Here is an 8,792-nt window from a genome sequence, read left to right as displayed (position 1 = left end):
TAGGGGGTAGTTCACTAGATCTGACTCATAGTCATTGTCTCGGTAGCAATCATCACGTCATAGTTGTAACACTCCTCACACAAGGTGTTTCCCACCATTAATCGAAGCAAAGCAGGAGTAGGGAATTACCGGTTGCGCTTTCTACTCAGGGATTGTGCCGGCCGGAGACTGAATCCAGATCGATCTGTAACCATGACCGGCGAGTTCATGCCAGGCTAGAGCTTCAGTTTTGGTTCCATAAAGTTCACTGCCGACGGGGTTGGTAAGCTGTACAATGATATGCCGTCCTCCTCCATCTAAACCGTGTTGTTCAAAAGCACTGGAAAAAAAACAGCACGCTACAGTGTATAGAGAATTGCCTCGCTAAATTGATCAATGTACCATGTCTCGCTAATAGCATGTAAATAGCATATTTTCAGTGGCGGGGCTATTTTGTATGCATGCTATTTTTTTCCTTGTTCAAAAGCCTCTAATGCAAACCTTCATACGTGTAAAGTTTGCAATGCGATAATGTAAAGACATGTGTTTAGGGTTTATAGACGCACCAGGCTTTTGGCAACTTCGTATGGAAACACCGGGCTTTAGGCAACTTCGTATGGAAGCACTTGAGCTTGTGCTCTATGCCCGGATCTTAGATAGCTTGGGAGTGGAGGACGTGGAGATTGTGCCATCGCAGAGATATTGGTGGCGATTATATATTCTACCCTTCTCCTGCCTGCATGACCTCCATCGGATAAAGGAGATGCTGGATCGGATCAGCCTCGAGCCCATGCCTCACTTGGAACGATTTTGTGTACCCCTCAATCATTTTCTTGGCCTGGCAGCTGCAATATGCCTGGCCCAGCTACAATATATATATTGAGCAGAGGCTCGTGAAAGCCATGCAAGACATCACTTTTTCGGCTGAATATACCCTATCTCATCTGGATGATATTTACTTGACGAACAGAAGGAGAACACATAAAACATATATGCAACAAAACAAATATATGCGACTGGATATATTCAGAGGAGGCTCGTGAAGGCCATGTTCTCGAGCTTGACTTTTCTTGACAGAGGGTGAATTTTATCGACTCAAAGTGAAGCATTACGTGCACTCAATCTCTGTATAAATAGGATGCACACAGCCAACACAAGACACACACCAAAAGAAAACACGCCGGCAAATAACATTGCCATACAAGACCAAAGCTTTGCCTAAGCGAGCAAAAATCCCAAGGCGATCGAAACAACGGTCAACCAAATTACACCGAACAAATAAAAGCATTCTCTGATATGCATTTTGGGCTTAATTACCCTTGGTTACCCTTGTTAGGTTCATGGTAGGATATGACTGCATATACAGTCTGCACAATGTCTGCGATGAGGAGCAAGGTGGCGGTGAGGAGGCCAAGGCTGAAGTACCTCCTTCTCCTGACGTACGCGTACGATACACACAGGAACGCGCACACGCGGTTTTTGTATTCCATGTCGTAGGCGCACTCCACGGCTGAACACACGCCCCACGGCCAACTTCCAATAGCTGGGGGGGACGTCGAAGAGACTCACCACGGCGTCGGCGGTGAGGTCATGCTCCAGGATCCCGGTCTTCGCCAGCAGATGCACGTCATTGGCCGAGTCGACGAGGTTACTTGATGAACCAGACATATGCCTTCACATCATTGCCGGTGCCCAACGCCATCATGTTGTGGATCCTACAAGCGGTGGAGTCCTCAAGTTGAACCCTGGGCATGTGGAGCATCCTGTTGTTGTCCACGCTGATGTCGTTGAGGCAGCTCGTGTTGCTGGGCTTGAACCACATTCCTGCCTCCCACAACTTGCATGCCGATGGGTGCACGATTCTCTGCGGACGAGCAACGGGGAAAACCACCTCCTTCATCTCCACGCCTCTGGATTTTGTTTTCAGGGTGCTCATCCGATAGACCTCGAGCGGGTGGAGTCCCAGAGCGGTCCCTTCCGGGACATCTTTCCCTTCCAGGAACTTGAGCACCATGGAGTTTATCAAAGCCGCGTTCTGCATGCATGTTCATCTATCATCATCGATGTTCATACAGACCATCAGGCAAATTAAACGGCCTGTCAGACCAGGTGTCTGTCGTATCTACAGAGTTACAATGATACTATACCCTAGCAGTCAGTAACCTACATACCGGAGATGTGCCGCTCTCTGCGGCCACTATCTTCTCAAGCAACCTGAGTGGCAGCTGGTTTTCGACCAGGAGCATGTCACGCTGGATGAATGGCTTGAATTGCTGGATGCCGTGCGAGCTGAAGACGGTGTCGCCGACCGCATAGTCCTTGGGAATGTACATCCCCCCTAAGGCTGTCCTCGTCACCTCCAGCAGGAAGCAGCCATCAGTAATCATCACCTCGAGGAACTTACCCCTGTTCTCCTCACCCCGCCACTCGTCTCCCAGGTCCATGTAGGCGTCCTCCAGCTCCTCGGTCACCTCCTCAACTGTGGCGATGATGTCGTCAAGGGTGGTCTTGCAGCTGTCCCGGCAGAGGAGGTGACGGATGGCCCTCAGCTTGTGCTCCTCCATGGGTCTCAGCTCCTCGTCGCCATGGTGGAATGGGCCCAAAGACACTGTTTGCGGCTTGTAGATGCTGCCAATCAAATTTGCCCATAAAAACACACCAGCAGCGGCCATGCCCATGATTATAGCTACGAGGTATACGTACGATGCGGGTGGTGAAGCATGCCTCTTAAGTAAGTTCATCAATTACCTGTCGTCAACCATCTTGAGGCGCGATGGGACGCGGAAGATGCAGTGCTTGGGCCATTTCTCCACCTTCACCAGCGGCTCAGCATCCTCGAGCTTCTTCTTCATGTCCACCACCAACGACATCCTGGCCAGTCTGCAATCCTTGTTTAACTAACATAGCTTAGCTACGATCCCCGTGTATATATATATGTACAGGGGAAGAACAGCTAGCAAGACCGGATTTCGATCTTATCAGCATCCCTTCCTCCCTGTATTTCACGTGGTTAAAGCGAGATAATATAATATAATGAATGTTTAAAGGGTGGTGTTACTTGCCAGGTAAGCTTAGCTTCGGCCTTTACCAAAAGGAGCCAAACTAATTAAGGCTTCGGACCATCATCATGCTTAACTTCAGGTATGGTAGTGGTGGTAGAGCTGCTATATATAATGCACTTTAATTTACAATTAACAATGCTAAAGCTAGTTAACCCACGTTACTAACACATGGGTCATCTATGAACGAAGGAAATCTTCATATATCTGATGGTTTTACCATCCGTCAACCCACGACATATGTCAGTAGTCACTTGATCCATAAGGGCGCGCTGGAAAACCACACATGTGATTAGGCGGTGAAGATTTCTTCTAGAACACCCTCGCATTTCTCTCTTTCCAAACCTCCTCGCATTTCTCTCTTTCCAAACCTCCTCGCATTTCTCTCTTTCCAAACCTCCCAGGATACAAGCGATATAAGTGAGGATACGGCCTTTCTCCGGTGCCCACGCTCGAGCACAGTCGTAGCGCGCCACTCCCTGGACCGTTGGGATCCCTGCCCAAGCGATAGTGTCCAGCTTAGGCGCATCCAGCTAGCATCTCATCGCGTTCCATACTCAATCCATAAGGGCGCGCTGGAAAACCACATGTGATTAGACGGTGACGGTGGCTTTGAGGTCAATGATACCGCTCATCATATTCAGATTCTCATAGAGCACTGGGCAGAGGAACTATGACATGCGCATGCAGGTTCCATTTTTCACCCACGTGCGAGTGTGATACATGAACCTCACTAGCGGCTGACATGTCCGTAATAGTACGTGCCGAGTGACACTACAGACAAAACATATTTTGCCTCTGTGTTTTTCGATTCGATATACCGAGCTCTACAATCTGACGGCTATTTAGGCGGCTGTTAACTGGCTTTAACAGATGGATTCGTGTCGGACTGATAGAATCGTGGCCCGACAAATCCGAGTTGTATTGGAATTATTATACCTTAGCTTGGTAGGACTCGGATTGATTGAGGTGTTTCCCTTTTTATATAGGATTATTATACCTTTTTAGGATTTAGGTTTTATATATGGGCAGCGCAAAGACAACGTCTCTTCTCTTTGTACTCGTTATTAAGGAAGACCGGTGGAAAACAGCCGAGGGTTGTTGGTGTCGTTCTCGCTAGGCAGTGACATTGGTCATATACAAATCATCAAGGAAATTCTTCCATGGCAGACAAGGAGGCCGTCTTCGGAGACGAGTTCGTGGCTGACGAGATCCTCGCCCGTCTGCCGTCCCGCTGCGCCGTCCTTTCCAAGCGCTTCCGGCAACTCCTCAGAAGCTCGCACTTCTGGCTTCGCCACCAGCGTCTCGGCGCGCCAGGCCTACAACTCCCGCATGCTGCTTGCTTCTACAAAGATGAGTTCCCTGGTAGGACCTTCTACTTCCAGGTTGTCGGCCGCGCGTTGTCCACCTTGAAGCACACCGTCAACGTCGAGCATTGGTGGGAATACGTCAACACCTGCAACGGGCTAGCCCTCCTCACCGATCAAGAGGAAGGGCAGCAGTCCTCCGTCCACGGTGTTGTTTTCAACCCGGCCACTAAGGAGGAGGTACGCCTGTCCGTGCCATTGCCTCCACCCGCTGGCAACGAGGGCGAGAGCCACCCGCACCGCAGCTTCTTAGGGTTTTCGTACGCGCCATCGAGCAAGGTCTACAAGGCTCTCATCTGTGAGGTGGACCGCTATGGCACAAGGTTGATGGTGGTATCATTGGGATGCCAGCAAGAGCCGAGGACCTTGTTCTCATACGACGAGGTGCCGTTTTGGCCACAATGTCTACACATGGGTGATGGCAAAATCTACATCCTTATAGATAACATGAACGTGTTCAAGCACTACCCGTGGTTTGTGCTTGCTTTCGACGCCGATGACGAGATCATCACCAGAATTGATCTCCCAAAGGAGTCACACACATTCAACCGTATGCTGGTGGTTTGTGGCCGCCCGTGCATCTACGAGAACAAGGGCCAAGACACGGTGCTATGGTTACTCACCCCGGATCACAGGTGGGAGCGGCGCTACATCTTGGTCAAGCAAAGCTCTTATTGTTTGTCAGCCGCCTTGGACTGCGGAGGTGGCCTCCTGTTTGCAAAGTTCGCCTGTGGTGCCTACTTGTACAACCTCAAGGTCGGCGAGACAGTTGGAGAAGAGGAACAGGGAGGCGGTACAAGGCTCACGGCTGTTGGCTCAATGAGAATCCAATATGAAATCCCAGAGTCATTCAAATATACCACTTTTGAGACAAATCTGTGGGATCACCATCCGACACTCATATCACCAGCGAGCATCTTTGGCGATGCTGCCTTGATCTCAGGCCATTGTGAAATTAGTGATGCTGCACCCAACCATGAGTTGGCTGGGACGTTTGTGGAGATGACACACAAGTTGATCATAGATCCGGCGATGCAGATGCTCTCTAGCATCTAGATCAGCAGGCGCCTCATCTGGTCAGCCAGAGTGATGACGAGTGACGTTGTCCGCCATTGGCAGAAGGCAGGCTGAGCGCGACACGATGAACAAGTGGAGAATTGTAGATAGGAGCAGCTGGGAGGGACAGAGAATGTATCCGGCGCACCCGCACTTGTGGTGCTACCGGTGCACCGGATGACATAGAACATTTCAAAAAATCTGAAAAACCACTAGCACATTCATGACATCACAAAATCAAAATTTGAAACATTTTTTGAGATACAAAAATGTCAAATTTAACATCTGTACGATGATGGCCAAATCGAAAGCCCAAGTTATGTTATGTACTTGTTAGTGTTGAGTTTATCTTTTTTGTTTTTCGAATTATCTTTTGAGTTTTGGCTTGAAAATTTATGACAACCTACATCGATGTTGTGTGAATGTTCTAATTTTTTCAGAGATTTTTGAACATTTTAAAAACGCAATGTGAGTTCGGTGCACCAGTAACACCACAAGCTCCGGTGCACGAGATATTTTCCCTAGGGACATATCTAAGATATGAAAAGTCAAAATTGCATATCCATATGTAATTTCGTTCAAATTGAGTTGTCGCAAGACATAGCAAAGTGCCATGAAACACAAATCTAAATAACGTTGAAGAGTCAATGTCAAGTTGAAATCTTTGAACTGTCTTTTGAATTCATCGGTTTCTTTATCGAGATATCTATAGATTTTTAAATAAGTGTTTAGCGGCAGATGCTAAGCAACTCGCGTGAAGTAGGACGATGAATAATTGCAGTTTAAGCTTCTGGTTTTACCTAGCAAGACAAAAAGTAAGTAAAAGTAGAACCTCTGTCCTTGCGTGTGTGGAACACCTAACAGTTCAAACAAAACAGAATGTATGACCTTCTAACTTGCAGTAATCAAATTATGTCTGGTGCGCAAGCATGTGCATGGAGACATAGACCATGCACTCCCCAAACATCAGTTTGAAGAGTTTTTTCTTACCGACAAAACACTTTTTTATATTTGGACAGAAAATGTAATAGGTAATAAAACCGAGCATTTTCTGAAATCTAAACAGGTGAGATTGTTCAGCTATAAGCCAAGATTGCAGTCATTCTACCTTGTTCAGTTTTACATGCAGATGAGTGGTGCCATAGTGCCCCCAAGAAGTACATGTAACAGAATAGTCCGGATCACATAGCTAACGGAAATACAAATCTGAAAAGATAAGGACTGGTCACGTGATGACAATACTGAAATTTCGAGTAAGTGCAATACGGCTTTCTCAAATGCTGACAGATAATCCAAAGACTAGAACCATGGAGGAAATAGAGATGAACTGAATCTTTCCCTTTAAGACTCCCATCAAAACATTTGTAAGAATATGAAAACTGACATGTATCCTTTGTTGTGGTGTGCACACATGTAAAACTGAACACATGTGTTTCCCTTGAAGACTCCCAGCATTATGTTTTGCTGGAACCTGCTAGTTCTGACGGCTGTTCGATACGCTGAGTGCTATAATCTGACGGCTGTTTAGCCGGCTGTTAACTGGCTTTAACAGTGGTATGGATTCAATGTCGGACCGAGAGAGTCGTGGCCTAACAAATCCGAGTTGTGCTGGAATTATTATACCTTAGCTCGGTAGGACTCGGATTGAGGTGTTCTATTTTTTATATAAATATATGTGGGCAGCGCAAAGACAGCGCAGAGCAAGTTGATTCTCTTCTCTTTGTAATAGTAGCAAAAGACAACTCGGATTGAGTTGTTAGTCTCGTTCTCGCTGGGGCTGCCGACCGTACATTGGCATTGGTCACAGGAACCAAAGAAATTCTTCCATGGCAGACAAGGAGGCCGTCTTCGGAGACGAGTTCGTGGCTGACGAGATCCTCGCCCGTCTGCCGGCCCGCTGCGTCGTCCTTTCCAAGCGCTTCCGGCAACTCCTCAGAACCCCACACTTCTGGCTTCGCCACGGGCGTCTCGGCGCCCCAGGCCTAGAACTCCCGCATGCTGCTTGCCTCTACGAACATGGGCTCCTTGATAGTACCTTCTACTTCCATGTTGTCGGCCCCGCGTTGGCCACCTTGAAGCACACCGTCAACGTTGAGCAGTGTTATGAATACATCAACACCTGCAACGGGCTAGTCCTTGTTAGACTATGTATAACTTCTGTACCTATGTACGTATTGTAACACAACCATTATATATAATGAGATAAGCCACCCCTAGAGGGTTGTGCTGGTTCCCAAAACTTATCGTCTTACATGGTATCACGCTAGGTTACGATCGCTTCCGCTTCTAAACCCTAATACCCGCACCGCCGCCGCAGCCGCCGCCGCCTTCACCGCCGCCGCCGCGCCACCGATCGTGCCGCCGCCATGTCGAGCGCCGCCACCACCGGTTCCACTGCTGCGGGCTTCCTCCCGGCCTCTCTTGAGGCTCTGCTCAACCTCCCGCCCGATGCCGTCTCCGTTCCGGCTCCGATCGGGACAAGGAGCATCGGCTCCGTCTTCTCCACGCCGTCGGCGCCCTCGCTCGGGCGTGACCTCGTGGTCCACACCGCGGCGCCGCCGTCCGCTGCGGATTCCGCAGGCGTCGTCCCGCCGCTCCTGCCGCGAGCGGATCACACCGCCCCGCTGGCGGGGTTGGCGGCGTCCGCACCGGCCGCGAGCTTTGCGGCGCCCGCCCTGGCTGCGGTCCCGCCTCCTCCCGCATCGGCTTCGGTGCCTCCGGCTGCCTCCATGGTGTTTGCACCCCAGGCAGCCTCCTCGATGGGATCGTCTTCGCCGCCGCCGTTTCACTTTGGTCATCTCATCACCATCAAGCTCTCCGCAGACAACTACATCTTCTGGCGTGCGCAGGTTCTCCCGCTCTTGGGGAGTCACTACCTGCTAGGCTACGTCGACGGATCGCTTTCCTGCCCACCCGCGCTGGTAGACAGCGTGCACGGTCCGGTCTACAATCCGGCCCATCGCGTCTGGACGGGGCAGGACCAGGTGAACCTCTCCTCCATCCAGGGGTCGCTCTCGCCGGCAGTTGCCGGCCTTGTTGTCTTCGCGAAGACGTCTCATGAGGCATGGACCATCCTTGAGCGCACCTTTGCAGCGCAGTCCCAGGCTCGTGTCTCTGCACTCCGTCGTCAGCTTGGAGAGTGTCAGAAGCTTGACTCCACGGCCACTGAGTTCTACAACAAGGTCAAGGGCCTTGCCGACACATTGGCCTCCATTGGACAGCCCCTCACCGACTCCGAGTTCAACTCGTTTATTGTCAATGGTCTTGATGAGGAGTATGATGCCTTAGTCGAGATCATCAACGAGCGGGGTAACTCGACACCCATGTTGGC

The 8,792-nt window shown here is 49.9% G+C and overlaps 1 pseudogene; it reads right to left on the bottom strand.

The window, feature by feature from the left end:
* Positions 1 to 1,257: 1,257 nt before the first annotated feature.
* On the bottom strand, positions 1,258 to 2,849 carry LOC123038334 (UPF0481 protein At3g47200-like; annotated as a pseudogene).
* Between the last annotated feature and the right edge of the window lie 5,943 nt (positions 2,850 to 8,792).

This window comes from Triticum aestivum, chromosome 2A, assembly GCF_018294505.1.
Source record: "Triticum aestivum cultivar Chinese Spring chromosome 2A, IWGSC CS RefSeq v2.1, whole genome shotgun sequence".
Lineage (NCBI taxonomy): Eukaryota > Viridiplantae > Streptophyta > Magnoliopsida > Poales > Poaceae > Triticum > Triticum aestivum.
The sequence above is the reverse complement of the archived record's forward strand: the minus strand, read 5'-3'. Positions and strand labels throughout refer to the sequence as shown.